Source organism: Cotesia typhae, unplaced genomic scaffold (genome assembly GCF_013202065.1).
Source record: "Cotesia typhae breed Kobodo isofemale line unplaced genomic scaffold, CoteBio_Ctyphae contig_5, whole genome shotgun sequence".
In the NCBI taxonomy this organism is placed as follows: domain Eukaryota; kingdom Metazoa; phylum Arthropoda; class Insecta; order Hymenoptera; family Braconidae; genus Cotesia; species Cotesia typhae.
In genome coordinates, this window is record NW_027423757.1 from 7,410,912 (window position 1) to 7,424,292 (window position 13,381).

Sequence of the window (13,381 nt, forward strand, 5' to 3'; positions counted from 1 at the left end):
CTTTCATTTAACACTTGAGACAACTCTGAATCCCTTAAATTCATTTCGACATTCAGTGCTGTTGAACTATTTGAACTAATTTGCAAATTGATGTCACTTTTGTTTGATTTTTATTCTAAGGCATTCATTAAATGTAAAATCTCATTAATTATATCTCGTTCATTAAAACCGGCACAATGCAAATAACATTAATTTAATTGACTAGCAATAAGTATTATATTTGCATAATTAGTGGATATGTAATGACTGAAATATGATAAAGTTTATCAATTAATTAAAATATTATTAATTATCCATGAGATAATGTCAATACTAATCAAATCATTTTCGAGGGTTCAAAATTAAATTTCTTCAATTATTTCAAAAATTTTAATGAATATATTCATTAATTCCATTAAAAATTTAATATTGCTAAAAGAAAAACGAAAGTTTTTCAAAGATTTTAAGCTTTTTGGAGCGAAAATAAATGTTAATCATTGTCAATAAATCAAAGGATGAAGAAACAATGCTTAGACTAAAAGTTTTTTTCGCTTAGTTTAGACTGGCCTTTTAGATAATAAAAATAATTAAAAAAAAAATAAAAACTGAACTTCATAGAGACTGAATTCAATCAATGACGTCAATAGTGTACCTCAAAAATAGTTGAAATAGACTTCATTCTTGCTTCTTTTCAAAAGATCAAGCTTTTCCGAGTTGTCTTTTTTTATTTTAAAAGTTTGCAAAATAAAAAAATCTAATGTGATCCGAATTCCTGTTCAATGAAATAAAGAGATGGAAGTTTTCAAGGGATGGAAATTTCTTTCTGCTTGGAAAATTCACTTCACAAGTTTCAATTAAACGCTTTGAATTCAAACATCAATGTTCAAAATTTAAATTAACACATCGAGTTTATCAATTTATTAAACTTTATTATACTGTGAAAAATTAGCAAATCGCGTCAATATTAATTAAACTACCGAAAAGCCCGAAATATAAATAAAAAGATCAGGCATAACATAACGAGTGAACTTGATAGACACTAAGGTAATTAAATGACGTCGATGATGTTCCGTTAAAATAGCTGAATCTGTTTTGTAAAATAAAAAACAGTGACAGCGTTGACATTCACAATCTAACGAGAAAAGTCAGCAGATTTCAATTTTCATTTCAATTGATATCTAATCGATTACTATGTAGATGTATAGATATATAATACGAGAGTGTGGGGTGTAGGATATACGGTACCTGAATGAGAGAAATGAAAAAGGAAGGTTCATTTGCCGAGCGGTGGATATAAATTGCACGAGGCACCAGTGAGTAGAAATAGCAATTAATTTAATATTCACTGAGGGTGTTTGGTATGTCATGAGAGCTGGTATGAGGTTAGAGAACAAGGTATGATTTATCGGAGTGATCGAGTGCGTATACACGCATTCACACGGGAATTATTATCTGCGTGTCTGTGTGTATAGATATATGAATTCATGTGTGATGGTAGCCTCAGGGTGACGACAATCGAGGGTTAAATTGATGTATTTATTGAGGATGCTTTAGGGGAAGTATTTTACTCTTTTTATGCTTAATGTCCACACAACTCAAATACCTTTCATTTGAATTATATTGTTCTTGCGGCGCTGTACGGGCTATATATTACACCTGAGAAGAATTTCCACTATCATGATCATGAATATAAACTAAAAATAATAAATAAATAAAATACGAATCGAATAACGGTGAATAAAATATGAATAGATGAAAATCAAACGGATTCAATAAAACAAAGATCTTTGATGAGGACTTTCTTTATTTGTCCAAACAATAAAACAATACGAATATCTAGGAATTGAGGAATTTTTATCGTTTAATAAACTGATTTAAACAATACTTTTATAGAGCACTATACTCTAGTATTATTTTTATTAGTAAAATTTTTTTTAAATATATTGACTTGGGTGAATTTATTTTTTTACAAATACAGCAACTTAAAAAACAATATTTCATAGCATGGAATAACAAATGCTGATCGATTTTTCTATATTTATGTCGATCGAGTTGAGTTAAATAACCAATGAAAAAAATATATATCACGGTGTGACGGAAATAAATATTTCGAATCGATAAATTTCAGGAAGAATAGACTCTTGAGATGTGCATTGAACGATGCAATAAACTTTCTCAATCTACTGTACTCTTGTGCTTTTTTTTCCCGTATCATTTCTTTGGTTTTTCATTTTTTAAACCCTATTTCTATTCTCAGTCGTCGATTTTTGTTGGTTGTTTTTTTGCGCTCTCTTGAAATCCTTCAACAAAGATTTCTGCAGCGTCAGCCGTTCATAATGCAATGGTCGATCAGTACAGAAAAGCGTGCTCATTACCGCTCAAATTCATAATCAGGAACGAAAGCTCGCTTCTTATAGAACTATACTTCTGGCTCGACAATAATTTTTCGGTACTGATCGAAATGTGATGAATAATGGAGTAATAGAGATTTAAAAAAAAAATAAAAAAAAACCAATAAATAAATGAATAAACTAAATAAAATAATCCAAAGCTGAGAGAAAGAGAAATTGGAAAGAAATAAAAAATCAACGAAATCCGCAAAACTTATTCAACTTCCACCAATCGTATCGAATTTTTCTGGCATGAGTTTGCGCGACAACAAACCACATAGTCATGTTTTTTATTTGTTTCTTTTTGACTGTAATAGAAAAAAAAAAAAAAAAGAAACAAAAACCGGCGGAATGAGAAAAAGAATAATGCAAAATAGGTAGGAAAAATTGAAGTGGCGAAACAAAAGCGTATGCTTCTGTAGCAACGAAAACGTGGCTGGCATATTTACTGCCTTGAAAAAGAAAAACAAAACAACGTAGAAAAGTGTGTACATGTTAGAGCGGAAATAGTAAGAAGCATCTGAAGAAGGGTAACATATTTTTTAACATTTTTCAGGCCACCTTGACATTAACATTTAATATCATTTTTTTTCTCCATTCATTTTATTTCTTTTCATTAAATCGTCTTCGGAGCTCTATTCGGTTGAAATTTCGCGACTTTGCTTTTTCTCCACTTCAAGAAGCTCACTTGTGTTTTCGTTTACACAGCATCGATATTGCCAGCTCAGCAGACGAAATTGGCGTGAAAAAAATTTCAGCTATGATATTCTCACTCTCACTTTCACTCTCTTCGGGAATGAGAAGCCTTTTTTATCGTGTGTCTACAAAATACTCTTTACTTACATTTCCTTCATATTATGTTATTTCTGCTACAGTTATTATATTAAGTTTAATATCTCTTTTATTGTAGTCCGTGCTCGCTTTGTGCCGTTCAGTCTCAAAAAAGAAAACTAAATAAAAAAAGGCGGATGGCCCTTTGCTCTGAACAAAAGAACAATAAACGAAAGTGTAAATTATATATAATAGCGAAGGGATAAAATATATTTGAGCTGTTAAAAAAAAATAAAAAAAAAAAGAGGGAGAGAGAACCATGATTGAGGTAAATTTTTTTAGCTGGAATAAGTAAAAAATGTAAAAAGAATAATGCGCGATGTACAAGATAGTGGCAGGAAAGATGTACAAAATACCGGCAATTTGTACGTCTTACTACGGTCTATCGATTCCGGTCTTGTAGTTTATTCTCTCGGTTTTCAGTTGTCCTATGGATAGGGGTAGATAGATATTTCTTATATACGTTTCACGTTTATATATATCTTGTCTATGGATCTATGGAGAGGAAGCCATTTAAGTGATTCAAATATTTTAATGCAAAAATTTCCGATAGTTTCCTCGATTCATTTTTCGGTATACCAAACACCCATTTTGATAATATAAGCATAAATATAAATTTTAAATTAGAGATAATTTTTTTATTAATATTTATTAAAACTTCATACTTTTTTTTTTTTTTTTTTCTTTTTTGTTATTGAATTTAGAGTGAAATTATATTCGGTTGAATGGGCGAAAACATTTTTTTAATATTAATCTAATGAAAGCTTCGTGAATTTATTTATTTTTTCAAGCATACATCGATTTCATTATCAAGCGAAGTTTTCGGCTGTATGAATTTTTTTATTTATTTCTCATTATTTTTATTTTTATTTTTTAAGGTCTTTTGATGAAATTATGGCATTTACTACGGTAGCAGGAAAACTACTTTTAAATCAATATGTTTTTAACGATGTTAATTTACGAAATATTTTTTTTTATATGGTAATTTTCTCTACTGGGATAATAACTTGTGCTATCTTTGTGAGCAAAAAAAAAATGACCACGTCAGCATTGTACACACTGCTACTACAAGATAGGAACAATTAACGCCAATAGTCAAAGTATTACTATCAAAATTTTATACAATTAAAAAACAATCTTTTTAGAGGAAACGCTATTTAGTAAAAACTTCAAAATATAAAAAAGATTTTCAAAACGATGGAAATTTTAATTTATCTCATCAGACTTCAAAATAATAGTAACAATAACTTTTTTCCTTTGAAGAATATTTATTGATAAATTTTTTACACCTACTCTCAAAATTACTGCTATTCACAGATACTTTCCTCATTTAAGAGTCTAAACTAGTCTGAATAGAACGCGGCATTCACACTCGAAAACTTACGGTCCAGTAATGATTACGCTGAGATGTAGTGGAAAGTTTTCAAGGTGGCCCGCAGGGTGAACCGCTGTTTAGAAAATTTTATGGATATTTGTTTTTTTATCTCAACCTTAAAAATAAAACTGTTGCACGATAGTATTATTTTTTTTTTAAATGAAATGAAATGAATAAAAAAAAATGTGGAATTTATTTGCATTATTTTATCAGGACTCTTATTCTGTTGAAATTTATTTTAAAAATGAAAAAAGCATTTGCATATTTTCATTAAAATTTTCAATATTTAGTCGTAAGTAAATTATAAAATCAATTAAAATAAATGTATTTTAAATTTTCTATTATATAATTTTATTTCACTTATTAGGTTGTGTGTGTGTGTGTGTGTGTGTGTGTGTGTGTGTGTGTGTGTGTGTGTGTGTGTGTGTGTGTGTGTGTGTGTGTGTGTGTGTGTGTGTGTGTGTGTGTGTGTGTGTGTGTGTGTGTGTGTGTGTGTGTGTGTGTCATTTATATAGAAGGGGATTTGTTGAATTCGAGTAGCCTTCCGGCTCGTTACAAGCAGTAAAGGGAAAGAATGGAAAAATACGTTGAGCGCATAAAATGGCAATAAAATGCAAATAAGTGTGAGCAACGAAGAATGAGAAAACGCGAAAAGAGAAGTATGAGTGCGAGACAGCATCAGCGTCAGGAGTCGGCGAAAGAGGGAAAATAAAAAAAATTTAAATAAAAAGGTAAAGCTAAAACTAAAGCTTAAAAAAACAGTGGTAGTGTGGGGTAAAACGCAACTACAATCATTGAGTTTTATGATGCTTTAGTACGAATTTGCCATTGCTAAATCCTCGCTACAATCTTTTCTCTTGTACCCCTTCTCGAACAAGTCGGAAACCAGAATTTACGAATTAAACGTCTTCAATGACTTGCCTCTTCCGAATCTACTTTCTTATACTTTACAGATCACTACCGAGGACCACCGATCCTGTATAACATCAACCTACATTTATATCTAAATCTATATCTGTATCTGTGTAATATATAAAAGAAATCTTTTCGGAAGAAAAAAAAGAAAGAGAAGGAATAGGAAGGAAATGAGAAAGTAATAGAAATGAAGAGCATTAGAAGCATTAAAGTATTTGAGCAGGAAACTGAATGCAATTTTCCAATTCCAAATTAATCGACTTTGCAATTTCCAACAGTATCAGTATCTATTTTAAAAATAAAATCAATTATCAGTTATCAATTATTGATTATAAATCCTATTTAATTCAACAATCTACATTACTCGATATTCCCGTTTAGTTATTCTATCACAAATATGACAATAACTCTTATCGTAAGATAAATTAGCCAAGCCGAGGAGATTTAATTAAAAAGTTTAAATTGAAAGTTTGTCTTGCCAATACAAATATAATTAAAAGAGTTAATATAATAAATAGTTAATTGTCGTTATAGATTATAAACTTTTAGTTTTATCAAATAAAATCTCTCGCAACAAAGTTAATGAAAGTTAGCTTTTAAATTATAAAACAGAGGAATAGCAGTAAGTGAAGATTAAGACAGACAGATAGATAAAATAAAGCCTTTTAAAGTTCCTTCAGAATTAGCAGATAATTGTAAGAAAGTGACGTTTAAGTGGATAATTTAATAGTTGTAATTGTTGTGATTCGTACGGATACCTCGGGTGATGAACAATATGAGAAGGAACAAAAAGAGATTGAGCTTGAAATTTAGAATAGAAGCTCCGAGTTTAATTTTCATAATCAGAATAAAATTGAAACGTTGAAGAGTATTAGAGGTGTCGAGGGTACTTTTATCCTTTTAATGGGAAGCGGTAGCTCTGGATCATTAACTTTTAATTGTGAGCTCGTATCTTCCAATAACTAGACCCCAGTACAATCCGACTGGGTATCTGGTAGCTGGTAGTCGGTATATACCTACTGTCAGACAGCCAAGATTGCGACGTCAACGTTTTACTATAGCCCCAGGGAACTCTTGTAATAATCCAGCAAAGCCCCAACAGACTTTACTTTCATCCTTATTTTGTACTTTGACTTTTCAAGCTTATATTTATGTTTATATTTATTTTATTTATACTTTGTTTAAGTTCTTACAAATGCCCGTTTATTCACTACAATATTTATCGCATAGAAAATGAACAAATAATTCATACGACAATAAATCTTTTTAAACAAGGCTTTTCTTATTTATTCACAATACTGCCGAGCAATGTAATCTAATGTTATTTATGAGTTTATACAACTTTATTACACACTTACTTGGTAATACATTGCGCAATTAAGAGGTAAATAAAAAATATATTTGCTACCGAGTTGATAACATTTTTTTAAATTTCTAATAACAACCTTAATAAAAAAATCATACAGTTTAAAAATTACACAGTGAAAAAGATGAATTATTGTTCAGACAAGAATTGCTTGGCTCGTAAATTTATTTATTATTTGAAAAAATCTGTTTGTTATTAATTTTTTGACGGAAAAATATTAACATCAGTCATCAATTACATCATTGTAGTAATAGAAATTAAAAAAGAAATGTTTGATTTAGTAAAATGAAATTAAAAAAAATTTTTTTTTTAATTAAACATTTTTTTCTTGAATCAAGTTAAGTTTTTTTTAAATATATGTTCATGTCTCAAGAAAATTGTTTGGAAGTCGTAAACCAGATTTATCAAAAGTCTTGTTAGAAGTTATATAAAATCTTTTCTATACCAGTGTATAGATTATATATTTCAAACAAAAACGAATCGTGTTTCTTTTTCAAGTTATTTCGATGCTTGAAAAATTTCTTTTATTTCAGTCGCATCTCTCGAGTTTTTCCGATTATCCAAAGTCTTGATATACACAAAAGTGCGTTCAAAGAATAGAAATCGCTTTTCGAAGGAAAACGTAAGATAGGACAAGATGAGCTTTTGGATAAGGAGGGTCGCCCAAGAGTAAGGCAAGCTTTTGTCCTCAAGTATTTTCTGTCCTTCTCACTAACTTCGCTTAGCAATACGACAAAGGGGGATGTGTAGCTGGTGGTTGCGACGCTATTGTTTCCAGTGGGTAATCGTACACAGACCACGATAGAAAGCGTCATTGCAATATACTCTACCGGGAAAAAAAAATTCTATAAATAGATGATGAAAAACTGCTGGTGGGGCTATGTGTTTGTTAGACAAAGAAAAGAAAAAAAGAATATAAATGTTTTATAAGGAAAAAAAGTATGTATTTATGTAAAAATATAAAATGAAAGAGTTTTCCGATGAAAGGGAATAAGCAACACATTGAATTGTATACATTGGCTTACAGAAGCAGAGTATAGACCATAGACTATAGATGGGCGAGAACAACGACAAGGAAGACCAAGCCCAAGAGCTTAAAAGACGACGGGAGGTGACGGCAAGAATCAATATTGAAAGCCAAAGGGATATATTTGTTTGCGACTGAATTCTTCCATAAAAAGGGTACGATGAAAAGGTAACGGAGAACGACTACATTCACCGAGGAACGGAGTTAAACAGAAAACACAACAGTCTGATAGTCAATGTCGCTCTATTTCAAGTTCCGAGGGAATACAATCAGAAATGGAAGAAGAAAGCTCAAGAATAAAGAAGAAATGTTCCGGTATAAATGCTGCTAGTGAGTAAGCAACACTTGGAGCCGGCGTTATATTGTTCGAAGAAACATACGGATCGACTTTTATTGATATTTACTTTGGACACTTGTGCTAGCTCTAATACTTTTTTTTTTTTTTTTTTTTTTTTGAAGGGCGTAATAGGTATAATTTAGTACAATATTTCTGGCGAAGCAGGAAACAAATTAGTTTCCACTGTGTTATATATTCAATTTTCGATAGCAATATTGAATATTTAGGAATTGAAAGGCCGGTTATTGAATAACCTGCGTTTATAAATAATGAGATCTGATTAAACATTGTTGAGTAAGTTGAAAAAAATGGATGAAAAAAATAAATAATAGTAAAGTTAAATGTAAGGTTGCGTGAGCGTCCTCATTTCGGACCACGCAAATGGCACTTTGCGAGTAAAAAGAAAAAACATATGGTAGAAATAAAAAAAAAATCGCTTCCGGAATTGGCAATTACGATCTGTGATAGGGTTCGTTCAGCCCTCGCTTAGAAATAATATAGAAAATAAAAAATAACAAAGAAAAAAATAAATAAATAAAGTGAAAACAGAAAAAAAAAAGAAAGAAAATATTTGCGTTTTCTGTTTGCAATATTTCTTTATTACAGAAGGATTGAACACGAGTGGAGATAAAAAATTAAAAAAAGTGGAATTTGAACACGAGTATGTATACATCTACATACATCCATATAGATGAGAAAACACGAATTGTATTTTAAATTACATATATCAAAGTCGTGCGCAACGTCCAATATTTATGATTCGACAATTTAATATCGTGTTGAAGCTAACGGAGCAGTAATATCAAAATAAATACTAACAACAATTTCAAAAATTTAAGATGATGATAATATTACATTATTATACCTACATATTAAATATTAAACACTAGATATATTTAAAATTTGACATTATTATCGTTTTTACAGCCAAACTGCAGCTTAGGTACTTTTATCTCTGATTCCGATCCTCCGGGTGGGTTTTAACCCAAAAACAAAGTATAAGGAAAAGGAATAACTTTGGACGAAGCACAAGTTTCTGGTGAGTGTTTGCACAACAGTATAACACATCAGACATAGAGGATGCCTATAATTCATTTACGACTCACCCGAATGTGACTTTGGATCTTGAGGTAAATAATATCTTTCAACACTGTAAGCGGCATGATCGTAAATCTTGTAGCCACACTACACTAGAAGAAATAACAAGAAAAAAAAATATATAGAATACTGAAGGATAGAGGAGAGCGGATAGCAAAGAAAAAACAAAGAATGTAGAAAGTGTGCAAAAGCTCTTTAGCTCGACCGTGAAAGCCCAGATTACTTTTTTTCTTTCAACTTACACTTCCCTCTGGTCTCTCCTATCTGGGATGCTATCTCAACTTTAATTCTTTTATTTCTTCCATCCAATATTTTTACCTCTTTCACGCCTTTAATTTTTCCACCCAAATCATTTATTCGATTAAATGGCTCTGGCCCTACGTTACATTTCACTGCATACAAAGCATATAACATGTAACACACATCATTGGTGTAACACAATCAGAGCTCCAGTCTGTCACAGAGCATTTTTTTGAGAAAATCTATTTCAATCAAGTGTATTATTTATCAGAGGGGGACTTGTAGGGAACAAGTGAATTAATGTGGCTTCACCAAAACGTTCTTAGTCGAAAATTTCTCTATAGCGAGTGGGTTCTTCTGCTGAATCCACTGGTACACATAGATATAGATATAAAGGACATATTCTGTTGGATATGTTTGGTATCCATGTGTAGGTAGACATAGACAGACCCTTTTGACTGTGGAAAGCATAGAAACGTACGTGCAGGGATTCAACTCATGGATTTAACGTTATGCCGTTTACCACGGATGGTGGAATTTACTCGAGAATAACCAAGTGCCTTACTCCAGGACTCAGGGCTCTCTCTACAACCTCCTTTACACTTCTAGCGACGCTCGCTCACACCCTTTATCGCAGCAGTAAGCTCTCGACGATATTACGAGGGTGACGCGGGGCTTATCGTAAAGTCCAATTTCAAACTGGTTGGGTTCCAGTCCTCCTCCTTGTATTCGTCCTCCTTATTCTCACTCCCCCTGGCCCTGTCCCTAGTTACTACCAATGTAGAATGAAACACCTAAGAAGCCCCCATTCAGTTTCGATTTTCACAGCATTGTTTCCCTCTCCGTCTCGAAAATGATAACACCCAACCCCGTTATTGTATCCATTATCCATTATACATGTAGTGTGTGTTATAATATAATACAATATAATATAATATAATAACTAATAACACTTATTACATGTACATGTTAATATACCTACAAGATATACTATCACAGACCGTAAGTACTTCGACCGCTTTACTTGAGATTCCGTCGTAAATGATTATGGTGATTATGATTTCAGTTCAGTATATGTATACCAAGATGGTTTTATTTATTAATTAGCCCTGGCATGCATTTGTCAGTGATTATTTAAAGAATGCAAACAATTCACGCAAAACAACTTTATGAAACGATGTCACGCGACACGCGAATAACCCATGAAAATTATTACACGAAAAACATAACATAACATAACAGTAGTGCATTAATAGAGCAGCATGCATGTGACAAGGGTTTAGCTGCAGGTGAAAATTTTTAGAGACCAGCATATGGATGTGAAAAATAACTCATGTATTCATTTTTTCTACACCTCCTTTTTTTTTTGCTTTTATTTATTTAGTGTTGAACAACACGCGTATTTATCAACCTAAATTATTTAACGGATATTATTTTATTTTATTTCATATCGATGTTTCATTTTATTATTTAATTTTTTTCGCCGGATTCAAAAATAAACAAACAACGATGGATTGACTTTAAAAAACTCCACATTTTTTTGATCTCGTGTGGAATTTAAGTAAACACATTTATTTGTTTTTCATTGCGTACTTTTTGTTAATCGAGAAGTAAAAATAAAACAAATTTTACGCTCATGGATCCCAGTAATAGTAAATAAAATCAAAAATGAAATTTTTTTTTTTTTTGTCTAGGTGTATTTGTTTATTTGTTATCATGTCAAATATAGAGTTTTCCTAACTAAATAAATACCCCGGTACGTTATCACGCGGAATAATTATCCGCGCGCCAGAATCTCAGTGTTTTGTAGTACATTTTGTATTTTATGAGTCTGAGGAGATTTAATGTAAATATAAGAGATGAAGAGAGAAGAAAATTCATAAACGAGGAGACTCATATCGTATAACATGTTCATTTGTTTATCATTAAATGCTAATAACAGTGATAGCGAAGATAATAGAGGCACTTGTCGCACGATTGGCAATTTCCCTTCGGGATACATGATTCCCATCTATGAACTAACTCCCTTTCCCAGTCCCGGTCCCTTCCCCCTTCGATGCTCTACATTTTCACCAGATAGCTCCAGTATCATACATCGCATTTTCACTTCGGTGTAATTAGTATCTAACGGGGTATTTGAATATCACAATGCGCATTCTCTTCACTCCAAATAATTTACACATTTCTACAGTTCGCCCCAAATTAACTGATTATCTAGAGCTATTAATTATTTCAATTATTGCCCATTTCCAGGGGTTTTAATGTCAAAAGAATTGATTCATTAATTTTGGTTAGATGGTTAAAATTGTTAAAAAAAAATTCCTTCGGGCCGGATTTGAACCAGCGACCTATGGATTACTTCTTTCAGAACATACAACTACAGTCCACCGCTCTACCAACTGAGCTACCGAAGGGAGATGATGATTCAGTTTTTTTTGTACTTTTTATGATCGATGAAGCTAACTGACATCAAATTTTACGCCTACCTTATAAATATCATCTTTGACAACTTATCATTAATCAACCAATTGAATCAATGGATTTTTTTCACCCTTTCATTGTTTTTTTTTTAAGCGCAGTCCCGCTTTATTGAATATGATTATTTCAACAGTTGTCATTCAAAATAATGCAGTAATTTTTTTATTATACTGCAATTTTATATCATTTTTAACTAAAATTAATCAACATCAATTTACCTTCGTAAAGCAGAATAATTGTTAATATTTTCTAATCTCAGCAGTGATAAAACAGAAAAGATGTAATGATAAATTATAATATAAATATCAATAATAAAGTGCATTAAGCAAAAAATTTATCGTGGATTATTCGCAGTGATAAAAAATATTTTGCCATTAAAATATTAGATAAAGTCACGCAAAGTGAAGTGAATATAAATATATAATAAAAATAAATTATTGAATATTTAAAATGGAGGGAATTATAACCTAGATTGTAATTTCATAATAAATAAAATATAATTTGCATGCGGGCTAAAAATGTCAAATATGGTCGAATTCTATTAATAATAAGAGATAAAATAAACTCACCGGAAACACCTGATTATTGATTTAAATTAATATAATTTCCTGAATGACGTTCAAACAACAAATTATCCCTCAGCAACAATAAATCTTCAACATTTGACAGCTCGATTGTTTAAACACTAAAAACACACTCGCGATCGCGTAATCTTATTAAACTACTCGGGTCACTACTTTTCAGAGCATTTAATTTATTTACGATATCACTTAAATCAAAACATACACCACAACACCAATTGAAACAACACGTTTATTATCATTTTTACTTATACACACGCATAACAGTGTCAGCTGACTGAACTGAAGTGATCTGACATCTTTAATCACAATAAAGTACTTCCAGTTTTAAATTTGAACTAGATGGCGTTACTTTCCCGCGTTTTAATTTTTCGGCGCCATGATGATTGTCAGAGAAAAAAAAATTAGCAAAAAGTAGAAATAAACTTTACGACATGACAATAAATTATTTACGATTTATTAATTTCAGACCAACTGAAATAATTAAATATTAAATAATTATGCAAAAGTAATAGCTTAATTCAACTTTTTTTTTGTTTTTCTAATCCGACGCTGAATTCCTACGCGCGAATTTATACCGACGTATTTTTAAATTATTTAAGCGATAATTTACTATTATTTATTACTCTTCGCGATCTATGTTCAGTAGAGAACAAAATTACAATAAAATTTTAATTGATAATAACTTATTGATATTATATTTTTGTAAAATTACGGAGCGTCAACCATGACTTGTTACTAATCGAGCGGGAATGACGACAACG

General features: G+C 31.2%; 1 protein-coding gene and 1 non-coding gene across 2 annotated transcripts in view; both read right to left on the reverse strand.

The window, feature by feature from the left end:
- The window catches only part of LOC141530456 (von Hippel-Lindau tumor suppressor homolog), a 30,113-nt gene extending 16,753 nt beyond the window's left edge, over positions 1-13,360 (reverse strand). Inside the window, exon 1 of the mRNA XM_074247551.1 lies at positions 12,606-13,360. The gene's annotated coding sequence lies outside the window, so the exon portion shown is untranslated. The remainder of the gene's footprint in view (positions 1-12,605) is intronic.
- Positions 11,879-11,972, reverse strand: Trnay-gua (transfer RNA tyrosine (anticodon GUA)). The gene is made up of 2 exons: positions 11,936-11,972; positions 11,879-11,914 (listed from the first exon to the last, which is right to left on the reverse strand). It is a non-coding gene; the product is annotated as a tRNA-Tyr (tRNA).
- Positions 13,361-13,381: the final 21 nt, after the last annotated feature.